Raw genomic sequence first — 16550 nt, 5'->3', positions numbered from 1 at the left:
GCTCCTGAGGTTTTAATGCTCGGACTTATCCACACTGAGCGTCCACCAATTCGTAGACTCTGGACTAGAGATTTACCTACCCCAATACTGATTCCCTGAAAGGTTTTGCTGGATAATCTCCAGTCCAGTGAACTGTGATTCTCTGTATCTGCCTGTCTTTCAAATTTGGAGGTTGGAGGAAGTGGTTTTCGCTACAACATCAATTCTCTGATGGATCAAAGGAGAGTTGTTGATTTCAGTTTGTTTACTTTTTTACTTGTTGTTAAATAACAACATGGTTTCTTCCAAGCTTTGTGCCAGATCAGAAACCCTCAACAATTCTTTGGCCTCTTCTGCTCAATGCTTTGTCCTCCAGCCTACTTCATCCTGTTATTTCCATGGCTTATCTTAGCATTGTCAATACTAAAAGCTGGAAATCTTCCTCAATCTCAATTTAAAGGCCTCCACTCTACATCGCAACTTATTTTGCTTTCCAGTTCTTTCTCTCTGATGCACCAACTCAAGAAACATCTTAACTACAAAACAACCTAAAAGCATTTGACTATCTCACCTCTACTCAGACCCCATCACTGAAATACACTCAGTGATGTACTATAGTTACATTCTGAACTATAGTTTAATACGTAATACGTGGTCCATCCCTATAACTTGTCTTTCGCATATTCACTCAACATCCACTCTCATTTCTCCAAGTTATCTGAAAACACTCTAACCCAATTTTTGTATTCTCTATTCCTATAATCAAGCACTTGGTGGTGGTAAGGTGTGGGTTAAAGAGAAGCATTCTATAGTCTAATCCCGATGATTATTCTCAATGACTATAGAATGCTTCCCTTTACCCCACACCTTACCACGAGGTGACTTATTGAAGCATTCTATAGTCAATCTTACCACCTATAAAAAAGCATTCATTCATGCTGACTGGTCTCACTTCTGCTTATGGCCACAAGTTTCAAGTCAGTTGGTGATGCCCCCTGCATTCTTTTACATTGGCATACTTATTCACATGCCACTGTCCTAAATAAGCATTTTTTACTTGCTTCCTTCTCTTCCAACTTCCAACTACTATTACTTCATTCTTAGTCTGAAATATTAACTTTGCTTCCTGTTTCACTGAAAAAAAAAAAGTAGCCATCCGAAGATAACTTTCAAAAGTTATGACATTTCAGTGCATCTGTCACTATATAGTCTGTGTTGCTTTGTACTACCTCACATAATGACCTGGCAAAGACCAACCCTTCTTCATTTAACCAGTAACCTCAAATCTATGCATCTTCTTCACTTCAGTCATTTTTCTCCTTTCCCACCTAAAAATCAAAAACGAAACACTTCTCCTTTCCATATCACGTGTAGCTACTTTCCCATTTCCACATATCTTTTGGTAGCAGAATATCTTTAAAATGCTAAATATCTATGCTACTTTTACTTCTTCAATGCTAAGACTTCATTGCACCCAATAAAATCAAGATTTTACACACCTGCAAAGCCACCCATTTCACAGTAGCTTCCATTTAACTAAGACCAGTAACCAATACTTCATCCTTTACTTGACTTGTCAAAATCATTTTAAGTGGATATTCAATTATTCATCTTCTTTGAATCAATTGCTTTATTTTATTTTTGGGACACTTCTGATTTTTCTCTTATTAATGTCTTCTGAGTCCCTTTGGCTGTTTTCTTCTCTTTTATCTGACCTCAAAATGTTGATGCACTCTAGGATTCAGCTCTCAAATATCTTCCCTATCTATACTATTCTAGTCTTAGGTCTTTAAATACTGACTACAGTGGACACTACCAAATTTATATCTCTTTCTAGATGTCTATCTAGAACTCAATATAAAAGTGGCTACTTAATTTTCAAGTTGCAAATCACATTCAGAACAGAGCTCCTTTCTCATCCTCCAGCATGCCATCTTTATATTTTGTCTATGTCTCTATAGTTTTACTCTATCTTCTCAGTTATTCAGGTCACAAATTTTGGTCCAAATGTCTAAATCATTACTTCTCTCCAGGATTATTTCAGTAGAATTTTTTCTTTTTTTGAGACAAAGTCTCACTCTGTTACCCAGGTTGAAGTCCCATGGTATCAGCCTAGCTCACAGCAACCTCAAACTTTTGGGCTCAAGCAATTTTCTTGCTTCACCCCAGTAGCTGGGACTATAGGCACCCACCACAAGGTCCTGCTAGTATTTAGTAGAGAAAGGGTCTTGGTTTTACTCAGCTTGGTCTCAACTTCCTGAGCTCAAACGACCCTCCTGTCCCAGCCTCCCAGAGTGCTGGAATTACAGGTTTGAGCCACTGTACCCAAGCCTTAGTAGACTTTTAACTGTCCTATCCATACTGGTCCCACCCTATCATTTATTCAGCACTACAACCAAAGTGATCCACTTAAAATTTAACCCAAATGATGTTGCTTTTCTGCTAAAAACCTTCTATAATCCATACCTGTCTCAGTCCATGTGGGTTGCTTAACAAAAATATTAGAAAATGGATGGCTTATAAATAAAATAAATTTTTTTCTCATAGTTCTACAACCTGGGAAGTCCCAAAATCAATGCTTAGGCACATTTTGTTTCTGGGAAGGGCCTTTGTCTGTGTGCCTCTCACACAGAGGAAAGGACTGGCTAATGCTCTGAGGTTTCTCTTAAGAGGGTACTACTCCCTCCTACTAACCATCTCTGACAAGCCCCATGTCTTCATTCCGTCATATTGAGAATTAGGTTTCAACATGTGAATTTGGGGAAGACGCAGACATTCAGACCGTGGCAATGCCCCACTCCTCCCTCAGTGTCTTTGCATTTATTCTTCCCTCTGGCTGGAATTCTATTGTCCTAACTCTCAAAGGGATTTTTCCAAAGTTTTAAACAATTGCGATAAATTCTATTTTTACAGCAGTTTTAGGATTACATAAAAATGGAGTGGAATGTACATCGAGTACACATATACTTTCTCAACAGCTACAATTCCCAACTTGACCTTTTATTAACATCTTGCATTATGTATGTGGTTCATTTCTTACAATGTAAAAAATCAATATTGATACAGTACTATTAATTAAAGTCCATAGATTACATTTTTACATTGAAGTTTCACTAGTTATGTTGAAAATTGTATGGATTTTGAAAAATGTATAATGACATATATTCACCATTGTAGCATTGTACAGAATAGCTTAACTGGATAAAATACCTCTGCACCCCACTTACTCACTCTGTCTACTCCTCCCCGCCCCAAGCCCCTGACAACACCTGATCTTTTCACTGTCTCCCTAGTTTGCCTTTTCCAGAATTTCAAATAGTAAATCATACCACACGTAGGCTTTACAGATTGACTTTCTTTCACTTACCAATATGTATTTAAAGTACCTTCATGCCTTTTCATGGCTTGACAGCTCATTTCTTTTCATCACTTACAATTCATCGCATGAATGTACCACAGCTTATCTATTCAGCTATTAAAGGACATCTTGGTTGCTTCCAAATTGTGACAATTATGAACAAAGCTACTATAAACATTCATTTTCAGGCATTTCTATGAACACGAATTTTCATTCATTTGGGTAAATAACAAGGAGCATAATTTCTAGATTGTATGGTAAGAATAGGTTTAGTTTCAGAAAAAAAAAATCTGTAAAATGGTTTTTCATTATTATCCCTAACTTTTTAAAATCATTATTCAAATATCACCTTCTTTGTTAGGCCTTTCCTAAAGATCCTACTTAAAATTATAAGCCACTGTCTCTCTCGACCTTGACACTCGACATGGAAACACTTGTTACACGTGGAAAGTTTACGTACCTCTCAACATTCATATGTTGACTCTTAATTGGAGGTAGAGTGTTAAGGAAATAATTAGGTAATAAGAGTAGATTTCTGATGAATGGGATTAGTGTCCACATGAAAGAAACCTCAGAGAGCTCCCTCACCTCTTCTACCATGTGGAAGCTCATGGAACAGATGACCATCTACCTGTCAGGCAGAAAGTTAGGAGCTCCAGCTTTTCTAGGGACAGGAGACAGTGTTATTCCTTGCTGCTGCCCCACCTGGGAAGAGGAAAAATGGTGGGCCTGGTCTTGATGTTGCCCCACCTTAATTCTTCCCTAAGTAACTGCCACTCACGTAGGGGAAGGAGGAGCTTTGCTAATCTTCAAAAGAATTCAGGGAGTCCCCAGACCACAGGCAGGCAGCCCAGGATTTGTAAAGTGGCCAAGAGTAACCTAAGGCTAATCATCATGTTGTTAGCTGTCCGTCAAAGTGGTTCCATGGCGAAGTTTGAACCATGAGCAGGGAGCCATCTAGACAGTATGAAACAGGACCCCAGATCACCACCAGGGCCTTTTTATCATGGCAAGGGGTCCATTCACTGCCTGTGGCAAATATATCTTGCTCTGTCAATGTATATCTTGCTCTTCCTCTGTAAACATATCTTTCTCTCTCTCAGTAAACTTCATTTCAAGTTCGCCTTTCTTTTGGTGGGTCTGGTCATTCATCAGCCAAGAGCACACCAAGAAGGGAGATTGCAGACAACTGCCTGAACCAGGAAGCAGGTTTTTGCCAGACACTGACTCTGCCTCTGACTTGATCCTGGACTTACAGCCACCAGGACTATAAGAAATGAATTTCTGTTCTTTCTAAGCCCTTCAGTCTTTAGTATTACGTTAAAGAAATCCAAGTAGACAGACAATACTCCCTACCCATGGTCCTTAATTTACAGCACTGATCTGTATGTACACACACCGTGCACATGCACACATGCACTCACATACATATCTGTTCCTTACGAGGCGTCTCCTTTGACCTTCTCAAATCCGATGCCCCTGAAGTCAAATGAGAGAGGGAGACTCTCCTTTTTAAGGACACAATGGAGATTCCATTTAATATTGTAATTCTGTTACTGGGTATTTACCCAAAGGAAAAAAAGGCATTCTACCACAAAGACACTTTCACTTGAACATTCACAAAACACAGCCACAATCACAAAGTTAGGAGCTTTGGAAACAACCCAAGTGCCCTTCAACTTGGGTTGGATTAATATATTGCAGTGTATGTATACCATGAAAAATTATTCAACCATAAAAAAGATGGAGATTTGTATCTTTTGCAATAGCCTGGATGGAATTGCATACTACTCTCCTAAATGAAGCATCACAATAACGGAAAAACAAACATCATATATACATAGTACTAGGCTAACACTCACCTGAGAGAAAAATTTAATGAAAATCAATTAGGGTTGGAGGAGGGGTTAAAAGATAAATAAATACATACATACATACATAAAAGTCCTCTATCCTCAAAACCTAACACAAAGGGGAATTAAACATATTTGCTGAAAAAAATAACAAAGTCAGGGTTGCATAATTATCAAGAGTAGTGAAGTGTCTGAGAGTTTACCTTCCTGACAAGCTAACAAGTTACTTTGCCTAAGTTTCATTGATGCTGATAGAAGACATGAGTCTTCTGGGTCAGAGGCAAAGGATTTTATTACCTGTGATATAGCAAAAAGTATGACCTTCATGTTTATAATTGTTTTTCTTGCCACCACCCCCCACAAGATGCATGGAACCGATATTAACATGGGCTCATGTATTTCTTGCAAATGCTTTGGGTTTGGAGGAACTTAAGATTAGAGAAAACCGTATTTTATAAGGGACTACAAGCAAACCTGCTACACCTTTTCCCTAGAGGGAAACATTAACTTTATTATACTGTGAAACAAACCTTATCTATGTTTCAGATTTATTTGATAACTTCATGGAAAAGATAGCATGTAATGAAATTTGTCAGTATCTTTGAAAGATGTTCTGAGATTCAGGAGAACCATGGAGAATTGTCTCCCAACAACAATGATGAGCTAAATTTCCTGTTATTTAGCATCTTTTCTATCCATCTCTGTGGGGGTGTCGGGCCTTCTCAACTATTTAGAGGTCCCCAGGTGCTCCATGCTACTTTATGTCTCTCAATGTTTAGCTTCCTCTCCCCTGAAAGATCTTTTGATATCCCATTCCATCTAGTGCCCTCCACACATAATTGGTGCATATCTTTTTTTTTCTAACAGAATAGAATGTCACTTCCCCATTAAAAACAGCCTGAGTGTCTTTGGGAGTGTCAACAGAAACACACAAACTCTATAAAGTAATTTAAAGAGGTTTACTCTGAACTAAATGTGTGTGACCATGGCCCAGGAAACATGGTTGCAAGAGGCCTTGATTAAACTTACTCAAGGTGGACTGGTTACAGTTTGGTTTTATACATTCATAGAAACAGGAATTACAAGTAAAACCATAAGTCAGTGCATGGAAGGTACAGGATATACGGTTTGGTTTGCAAAGGCAAGACATCTCTAAGTGGAGGCTTACAAATCATAAGCTGGTATTAAGAATTCTTTAGTTGGCAATTGGTCTTTAGGCAAAGCTTTGTCTAAAGACCTGGAATCAATAGAAAGGAATGTGTAAGATAAAGATAAAAACTTACCTACTGGATACAGTGAACACTAGTCTGGTTTACAGGCAGACTAAAGCCCTGATTTAAACATCATGTGAGCTATCCATGTAACAAAAACATTTGTATCCTCTTTCAATTTGGAAATTAAAAAATAAATTAATTGAGAAATACATAAACTCAAAAGAAGATAGAGGGCCTGTTAAAATGCTCAAGGTAAGATAAGGGGATCTTTTATCTGTCATGTGATACTGCAATGAAATCAGGTTGGAAAGTAAACCACATTACACTGGGTTAATAAAACCTGACTAGTGAGATTTTATCATTTGTAGGCAAGACTCACCAGAGCTCTCAGAAAGGAATTTGGGCAAGAGAAAAAAACCTTCAGAGTTCAATCCTCAGTCGTAACAATCACAACACATTGCTACCCCTATGTTCCCTGTTAGGCATCTGTTAGAACACCAAGGAGTCATGTGTTTTACGCACAAATACTTCTTAATGTCCACTAGTTCTCTCTCCCTGGGTCTTGATGTGTTGGTGAGGCATAATTTATGATGGAGAGTTACAATGCTAATTATTACTAATATTAAAATAGTGGAAATTCCCTCTGCTTTGTCATTTAAGTAAATTTGAACAACTTCAAGATCATCTTTATTTTAAAATATCCCCTCTCATATACTTGCACTTGAATATGCTTTCTTAAATGAGAAAGAAAATGATAGAATAATACTCAGAAACACTCAAATTGCCTAGATTATTTAGGCCCACCATTTTCCCAAGTTTTTCTTATACCATTAAGATAAGTGAAGAAAAATTCTGTTTTTTTAATTTGCTAAATTATCTAAAAGCTTGTTGAGTCCTGAACTTGACAATTTTACCATGCATATGACCCTAAATTTGTTACTAAAACAACAACTTTTATAGTACAGTATCAAATTGGCACCGGATGGATTATTTCACTCACAATAATTCTCCTTACATTTCAGTTTACAAAAGTAATACAGTATCATATAATGTGATGTCTTTTTTAATATACTTCATCAAAGAAGAAAAAAGCAAAACAATAAACATTTACTTTTATAACTCTGGGTCAGAGTTGCTCTTAACTCACAATATCTTTAGAGTACAGCAATTGCATTAAGTTACATTGGTCAGTGTATTGAGACTGCTGCAATTTCTTTTGGAGTGAACTAATGGCAAGCTTGCAGTTTTAACTCTCAGCTGCCTTCTTTTAATTCATTTGTTACAACATTGCTAGAATTGTTACATTTATAATATTTAATAATGAAAACTTCTCTTTTTTGTTTATTTTCATCTGATAGCTATCTGGATTTCCTAAGTACAGTATATAATAATTGTGCATACTGTTGGTTCATATCACCAAATGCATCCTTGAAGATACCAAATAAACAGAATATCTTGTATAAAAAAAGAAAAGAAATATTGCTATGAAACTCTGAAAGCTTAAAACTAGATCCAGTATTATTTAACATAGTGCTAAGCCTGGAATCAGGTCACAGGATACCCTAGGACCTAGGGTATACCCTCCCATAAAAGCAAAAATAAAAAATATTAACATAAATACTTTTTCTTTTTTTGAGACAGTCTCACTCTGTTGCCCTGGGTAGCATGCCATGGCATCATAGCTCACAGCAACCTTAAACTCCTAGGCTAAAGTGATCCTCTTGCCTCAGGCTCCGGAGTAATTGGGACTACATACAGTTATACAGTTGCCCAGCTAATTTTTCTATTTTTAGTAGAGATAGGATCTCTTGGCCTCCCTGATTTCTAGGATTACGGGCCTGAGCTGCTGTGCCTGGCCTACTATAAATGCTTTCTAAAAATCATTGTTCCCATTTATAGTAAGAATGAAAGTATAATATGTATCTTGTCATCAGTCTCCAAAATATTTAGGGGAAAGAGGTATAAGATACATGTTCGTTTAGAGGTTGTTATCATTTTGTATTTTGTAATTCCAGAGCTACTACACAGGGGAAGTTCATCTATTGTCAATTAAGAGGCAATAGAACAAAGTGTTTAAGCCTTCAGGCTTAGGTCAAAATTCCAGTAATGTAAATTACTGGTGGTGAGACCTTGGACAAATTATGGAACTCTTCCATATTTATATTTAGTAAGGCCTCCTTGGTATTTCCCTCATATGCATCAGGAGTAATATATTTTGAGCTTCATCTCCCTTACTCTGTGCCAAGAGTACAGCGTCCTAAGTGCTTTACGCACATCACCTTATTTAATCCTCAGAAAGAAAAGTACCAGGAAGTGTGGTTTAAAGACTTGGAAGCTGGGAAATAGCTCAGAAAGTTTATCACATGTGCTTAAAGTCACATAGCTGAAAAAAGTAAAACCTAAACAAAAACTCAGGTGTGTGTGAATGGGAAATCTATACACTTATCTAAGACATAGATAAATAAATAAATAAATAAAAAATGCATCTTTAACTTTTCAGCATGGTCTAGGCACAGAGGAAGTGTTTTATGCCAGGTGTCCCCAGAGCAAGGGCATAAACTCAGAGTTTTCTGGGGGAGGATAAAGGAGGAGGCGTGGGGGGGGCACTCACGACTTGTTCTTCATTCTCTCCAGTGATTCACTCCCTGAGTCACTTCTTAGTTTTAGGACAGAAAGTCGCAAGAACAACTAACAAGCATGTGTAGAGGAAAGAAGGAAATAGACTTTACCAAAGATAAACACTGGTTAAAGAAGCCCTGTCCTGGTGGAGTCAGCCAATAGTTAAAAAAAAAAAAAAAAAAAGCAGGGCCACTAAACGTCTTCCTAATATTATTTTATTGTTAGAATGGAATGTAACTGCCGGAAAGGATAAACTCATCCTGAATTTGCTGTTCTCCTCCCCTCAGTTTATCCTAGCTCCCTTCTGGCATGGCTAAAACCCAGCCCAGTGTGTTGCCTTAATTACGTAACCAAACTGCAGATAATAAAAGTTTGGGGTCATATCTACAGCACAAGTCATATGTTCCCATATTTCTGAATCAAAGTTTATGGTTCCTGCAAAGTTTTTTTTTGTTGTGGCATATTTAGCCCTTTTACAAATACTTTCCTACTCAGAAGGCCAATAAATGAAGATTTATCCTGATAAAAGAACTGGTTATGTATTGCGCATAAGTTTCTGGCCACTGCTTCAAACAAAGATATCAAGCCAGAACTTGCAGGTGTGAAGTCTCCGCCTAGAGTTAGTAATTACAAGGTATAGTGGTTTGCTAGGACTCCCATAGCCAAGCATCCAAGACAGGGTCATTTAAACAACAGAAATTACTATTGCAGTTCTGGTAGTCTGATGACCTTATTTTAACTTAATTACTTCCTAATGATTCCATCTTCAATTACAGTCACCTTCTGAGGTGCTGGGAGTTAGGGCTTCAACACATGAATTTGGGGCTGAGGAATCCAATCTGGCCCATAACAGAAGATATATCGCATCTGGAAACTGCCTTCAGACCCAGAACCAAAGACTTCCATTTGGCTCCTGATACCCTTTGATGGAGGGGGGACTTAGCCAAACCTTCAAGAGGTCCCCAGAGAGTTAACAAGACAGGAGGGAAACACATGGGCTGAGGTTCTGAGTTCTCATGGCCCGGGAACTCCTCATTTTTCAAGGGCTTATGGATGAATAGTATAATTTACTCCAAACAGTAATTTGCTTTGTTTAATAATTTCTTTTGCACATATAAAATTCCAAAGATCTCTGTTGATTCAATGATCCATTTAGTGACAAGAAAAAACTGGCAAAGGACTCTCTGCTGAACCAATAGGTACACACTCGTTCTCTGCCCAGTTCTGAAGAGTTGTAATGGGAGAGGAAAACAAAAAACCATATGTCTGCTTTCACAGGATTCTTTCATCCACCCCGAGTCATCCCCACTGGTCCGAGAAGAACAAGCTGCTCCATGCGGTGATTGTGACCCCCGGCAGAGGAAGGAGATTTGGGCAATGGTCCCTCCTCATCTCAACCCACACTCACTAATTTATAGAGGACCCAGGTGTTTGGAAGGCAGGATTCAGATTTATGTCCCCTCTGTTCGTCAGCTCTGATGGCGGAGACAAGGCCATTGCCCACACCTCATCTCTTGCACAGGCACCAGGAGACTTTCTGGTTTTACAAGTACTGGTTTTCCTGGAGAACACGGCTTTTGTGTTTGGTTCTTTGTTGTTGCTGTTATATTTACCTTCCTTACAATTTTCAGTGCTTAGATAGAAGAGTTTAGATTGTTTTAGGGCTTTTGTTTTTTAAAGTCCATCCTGAGGCTGAAGAGATACGCACACTGTGTAAATTCAATAATAGATACATTTATCAAAGAGTAAAATAAAGTGTTGTTCTTTGGAAGTTCTCCTCCTACAGGCTCAGCTCCAGGCACATTTTACAAATCAGTGATCTTGGAAGTATACGTCTGTTAAAATATATAAAAATCTGTAGTGAGGGCTCAAGCACCCATAGCACAGTGGTTACAGTGCCAGCCACATACACTGAGGCTGGAGGGTTCGAACCTGGCCCAGGCCTGCTAAACAACAATGACAACTGCAACAAAAAATAGCCAGGCGTTGTGGTGGGCGCCTGTAGTCCCAGCTACTTGGGAGGCTGAGGCCAAAGAATCGCTTAAGCCCAGGAGCTAGAGGTTGCTGTGAGCTGTGACACCACAGCACACTATTGAGGGTGACATAGTGAGACTCTGTCTCCAGAAAAAAAAAAAAAAAAAGTGTGTAGTTCGTGTGAACAAAGCTTTGCTCCCTTGTTCCTGGTTAGAGGCAACATCCAGAAAGAGAACTGGCCTCTTGTGGACTTGTTCTAGAGCTATTTTGACAGCTTTGCTTTTATTCTTTGTACAGTCATTCTTTTTGCCTCAATTTTTTTTTTAACCAGTGAGGCTTTGTATTTCTTCCTGTAACACAGAATGTGAATTTGCAAAGAAAACGGCTCATTAATCATATTGATTCTAAGTCATTAGCAAGTGTTAATTACAAAACAACAAAAAATAATCTCGAATGCATCCTAGAACTAATCATAAAACCTCTGCACCGCTTCCTCCGACTTGAAAATTGCTTTGTTTCTGTCTTTATTGGGAGGCTTTATGCTGTATTTGTGAAATAATTTAAACTCTGAACCCCAGCTACCTCCACTGAAATACATGGTTTCTAATTCTCCTGTGGGCTATTCACTCTCATGATTTCCCTTTACATTTGGTTATTAATATCATAGAGGTTACAGACAGCTATTCCCTGATAAAACAAATTTTAATTTTAATAGCACAATTTTTACTCTACTGGGAAAACTTGATTAATCATTTAATCATTTAAAATAAGGTAGGCCTCACTTTTCAAAAACTCAAATTGGTGAAATTGAAATGAATATTAAACTCTCTGCCTTCCTTCATGTTAACTTCCTTAGAAAACTCCAATTAAATAATCACTTCTGTCAAATATAAAGCTATACCTGAGCATGACCAATGGAAGTCATCTTGAATGCATAAATACACAGGCACATCACACAGATGAAACAGGGGGGAGTCAGAAACAATGAAGACAAAAGTATTTTCTTGATAAACAATATAATGTCAATAGTTTATTTTTTTTTCTTATGTGAAGTTACTACAAATACAGTGACTAACTCAGTTTTGATGTGAATTGAAATAGGAATTGTTTATTTTATCATTGTTTCCATTGGGATCTTACTGAAACCTACCTTTGATTTGATAAATTCAATCTTTTGTCTGTTTTCGTTCTCCATCCTATTTTGCCTCTTGACTCTTCCTACCAATTACAGGAGAACCTCTGTAAGTTGACCACCCAAGGGACTGTAACACCAGGTCAGCACATGGAGACTAGGCCTGCTGTGGTGATAGGTGCACGTGGCGCAGGTCTGTTCTGTGAAGACGTGGTGAGTGCAGAGAGGTATCAACTATGAAGATTCTTGTGCATTTTTGTTTGTTTGTTTTAATAAAGCCTACAGCACCTGGTCTTCCCAGGCAGTCTCCTATCCAAGTATTAACCAGGCCTGACCCTGCTTAGCTTCCAAGATCAGACGAGATTGGGTGCGTTCGGGGTGGTATGGCCGTCGACGATTCTTGTGCGTTTCTGTCTGTTTTTCTTTCTTTCACTCTTTGATTTTCCCTCTCCCTGTTTTTGAATCCTATTTTTGAATTTACCCCTTTTCTTTTCCTAGTTTCTTCCCGTGGCACTCATCCTCCATACCACTGTTCCTCGACGGCCCTCTTTTCTCTAGTGCATTCTGTATTCCTCTGACTTCTCCTCTAGGCTGTCCTGTTTCAGCTATCACCCTATAATATAAAATGATATTGTAGTTTTCTTTACTCTTGTCTCACTGTAATGCTTTATTATCTCTCCCTTAGGTTTCTCTCCGGCCTTTAAATGTCGATTTTGTACTGAATCGTACAATTCATGGCCTCAGAATGTAACATTCTAACGAGCAGGGGTAGCATCATGGGTAAAGTCTGTGTGATGCTCAGACACGCATGAGTGGGGAATCCGTTGTGAACAGTTTGTCAACCACCGCATTTCTGAGCAAAAGATAAATTTACCAGAAGCATTTTTTTCTAGGCTTCATTTTAGAATCCATATTCAGGTAAGCACCTTGGGACCAGATCTTCTAAAATCCTTTTCTGTTCAGATTTCTCTTTTCTCTGCTCCATGAACCATGTAATAGCAAAACAAAAATCACATTTGAGCTCCGTATCTCTCAGGCAATCGCTTTTCCATAATACAAGGAAGCTAGATTTATAAAATAAGAAGGAAGAAAGTAAAAGGAAAGATGGAAGGAAGGGGAAAAAAAAGAAGGAAAGAAGGAAAAGAGGGGAAGGAGGAAGGGTAGAAAATCAGTGTCTGTGAGATAATGAAAAAGTAAACATTTTGCTAAGATGAGAAGGTTTATATCCATAGACTTCTGAATTGGAGGAAGAAGGTCACTTATGAATGTGCATGGTTGTTAAAAGTTACTGCTAGGGGTGTTGTAGCCAATACAAACTTAACGAGATCCAAAGAATGGAATCTGCAGGACAGCCACGCCTGCACCCCCAGCATCTCTCTGAATAGCACCTTCTCAGACGCTGTAGTATCTATAATCCTAACAGGCTAAAAGCAGTAGAAGCCACCAAAAGCATACGAATTATCCATATTGAACTATAAATAGTATTTGAACATACCTCCGGAAAATAAAGCCACACGCCTGACCTGAGAAGTTCTGAGAAGTCCTGTGCTCGTGACAGTGAAGATCTCTACATGCCGAGGAGATGCTGTTTTGTTTAGGAGCCAACGCTTACCTTCCTTTAGTACCAAATTTCAGTGACAGCTGCAACACGATGATAAAAGGCTCCAGATATTCCCACATTCTAATCACATTAAAGTTTCTTGTGATGTGCTGGAACCAGGCAAACACTTCCCCTTTACCCCCATTTATTGAGTTAACCTAAAAACAGGACTGCAGGGGAGTTATAAGTCTTGCAGAAAAAGTTTAGGTCCTCATAGAGAATCAGGAAGACAGCCTACTCTCTTCCCTCTTGTCTATTTTGTATACCTAATGCAAAAGTTTGAAATGAGAACTGAAGACAATTAGGTATTTTTTTTTTTTTTTTTTGAGACAGGATCTCACTCTATGGCCCTGAGTATAGTACTGTGGTGTAATAGCTCACAGCAACATCAAACTCTTGTGCTCAAGAAATCTTCTTGCCTCAGCCTCCTGAGTAGCTGGGACTACAGGTGCTCAGCACCATGCCCGGCTAGTTTTTCTATTTTTAGTAGAGATGAGGTCTTGCTTTTGTTCAGGCTGGTCTTGAACTTCTGAGCTCAGGTGATCCACATGCCTTGGCCTCCCAGAGTGCTAGGATTATAGGCATGAGCCACTGCACCTAGCCAGAATGACTTTTAAACATGTGTCTCTTGTCTCTATCAATGACAAGAAAGAGAGATCAAGAATAATTTCCTTAGTCAGACACAGTAACACTCTGGGAGGCTGAGGCGTGTGGATCACCTGAGCTCAAGAGTTTGAGACCAGCCTGAGCAAAAGGGAGACTCTTATCTTTAAAAACAGCCAGGCATTGGGTGGCGCCTGTGGCTCAAAGGAGTAGGGCGCTGGCCCCATATGCCAGAGGTGGCGGGTTCAAACCCAGCCCCGGCCAGAAACTGCAACAACAACAATCAGCCAGGCATTTTGACAGGCACCTGTAGTTCCAGCTGATTGGGAAGCTGAGGTAACAGAATTGCTTGAGTCGAAGAGTTTGAGATTGCTGTGATCTATGACATCACAGCACTCTACTGAGGGTGACAAAATGAGACTCTGTCTTTAAAAAAAAAAATACTTTTCTTTGGCTGATTATTGAACTGTAGAAACTAAACTCCCCTTATGCCTACAATAAAATAGACAAGGGGAGATTTATTAGGAACGTAATGTGATGGCCTAGAGGAGAAATTTGGAGGCAAACTTGGATAGTAAGCATTGTGCACTTTATTATCAAAACTTCTAAAGACAGAAGCTGCTGGATGACCTTGGAATTGCCCACAATAGCAAACTCCAGGACTGGTGCCATCAGCCCAGAAAGAATATCGGAGAAAGCTCAGGCCACACTATGGATAAGAAGCTCTACGGTGCAGGATGGGGAACCTGTGGTTTATGTGGATTCACATGAAGGGGCACATGAGCCATAAAATCGTCCATCTCAGAGAACAATCCATGAGAATATAAGGGGGAGACTATGGACAGAGTGATGGAACTAGAGTGTCAAGGAAACCCGGGGAATGTGGCTGTTTAAGAAGAGGGGACAAGAATGTTTACAGCTTCACATTCATGAAGATGTGGAAACAACCCAATTGCCCGTCAATGCATGAGTGGATTAGTAAAATGTGGTATATGTAGCCCATGGAGTGCTATCATCCATAGAAAGATCGTGATCTTGTATCTTTTATAACAACCTGTATGGAGCTGTAGACAACTTTCTCTAAATGAAGTCTCAGAAGAATGGAAAAACCAACACTACATACACTTAGTATTGGAACTAGATCAACACAGCACATACGGAAAAAATACCCCAAAATAGAAATCTAGAGAGACAGAAAGTGGATTAGTGGCTGCCTAGGACTGGAGAGTTGGGGGGAGATGATGAGAGATTGCTAATGGATATGGAGATTTCTTTTAGGGTTTATGAAAATGTTCATTCGAAATTAACTGTGGTTGTGGTTGTACGATTCAATGAATGTACTAAAAATTATTGAACTGTATACTTTAAATGAATGAATTGTATGGCATATGAATTATATTTCAATAAAGTTTTTATTGAAAAAAAAGGAAAAGAAGTGGGTAAATAACAAAGAGTCTAAGAGAAGTGATCTATGTGTTAGATAAACTGTAGATACCAGATCAATGCTTGCAAATTAATTATCACTGTTTGTTTTGGACACATATGCCATAATCTCTATTTGTATTACACAATTTGATATGAGACCAATGTCAACAATTATTAAAATGAAAGAGCTGTCAATTTTTTGTGCAAAGATAATGACAAGATAAAAAATTAAGAATAGACCAATTGTTTCAAAATGACACAAATTTATACAATAATATCAATAATTAAAATGATTATCAGAAACTTTAACAATGTGAGACACAAAATTTGAAAAATCTAGTTTTTGAAAAAAGAAAGTAAAATTCTTCTTGATTGAGGTCAACTTTTTTTTAGGTAAATATTCTTATTTCTAGATTGCAGGTGATATGAAAACAAAGAGTTTGGCAGACTTGCATGAAAGATAAAACTCTTCAAAAACCAGTTAAATTGGGTTAACAATCTGGTTAAAATAGAAAATCTAAATAATAATTCTAAGAGAAAGGGTGTAAAACGCTTATCATTTCTATGTAATTGAATTTTTTTCTCAAAGTTTTTTTAAAATTTGTACGTGCCAGCCAGAAGTATTTTTAAGTCCCTCGATATTTCATTTCAGAATCCAGATTTTCACAGGTTCCCGGAGGAGTCTTTTCTCCCACTTTTCATACTTATCAATGTAGTTTTTGGCATTAGATGGGAGAGCCTTCAAAATGGAAAGGTCACTTTAGTCCTGCTTGATGAATCTTATTATCTTAGA

General features: G+C 38.3%; 1 non-coding gene across 1 annotated transcript; it reads right to left on the bottom strand.

The window, feature by feature from the left end:
- Positions 1 to 12405: 12405 nt before the first annotated feature.
- LOC128576139 (5S ribosomal RNA) lies at positions 12406 to 12524 on the bottom strand. Its single transcript, XR_008377252.1, has one exon. It is a non-coding gene; the product is annotated as a 5S ribosomal RNA (ribosomal RNA).
- Between the last annotated feature and the right edge of the window lie 4026 nt (positions 12525 to 16550).

The sequence above is a fragment of the Nycticebus coucang genome, chromosome 23 (genome assembly GCF_027406575.1).
Source record: "Nycticebus coucang isolate mNycCou1 chromosome 23, mNycCou1.pri, whole genome shotgun sequence".
Lineage (NCBI taxonomy): Eukaryota > Metazoa > Chordata > Mammalia > Primates > Lorisidae > Nycticebus > Nycticebus coucang.
The sequence above is the reverse complement of the archived record's forward strand: the minus strand, read 5'-3'. Positions and strand labels throughout refer to the sequence as shown.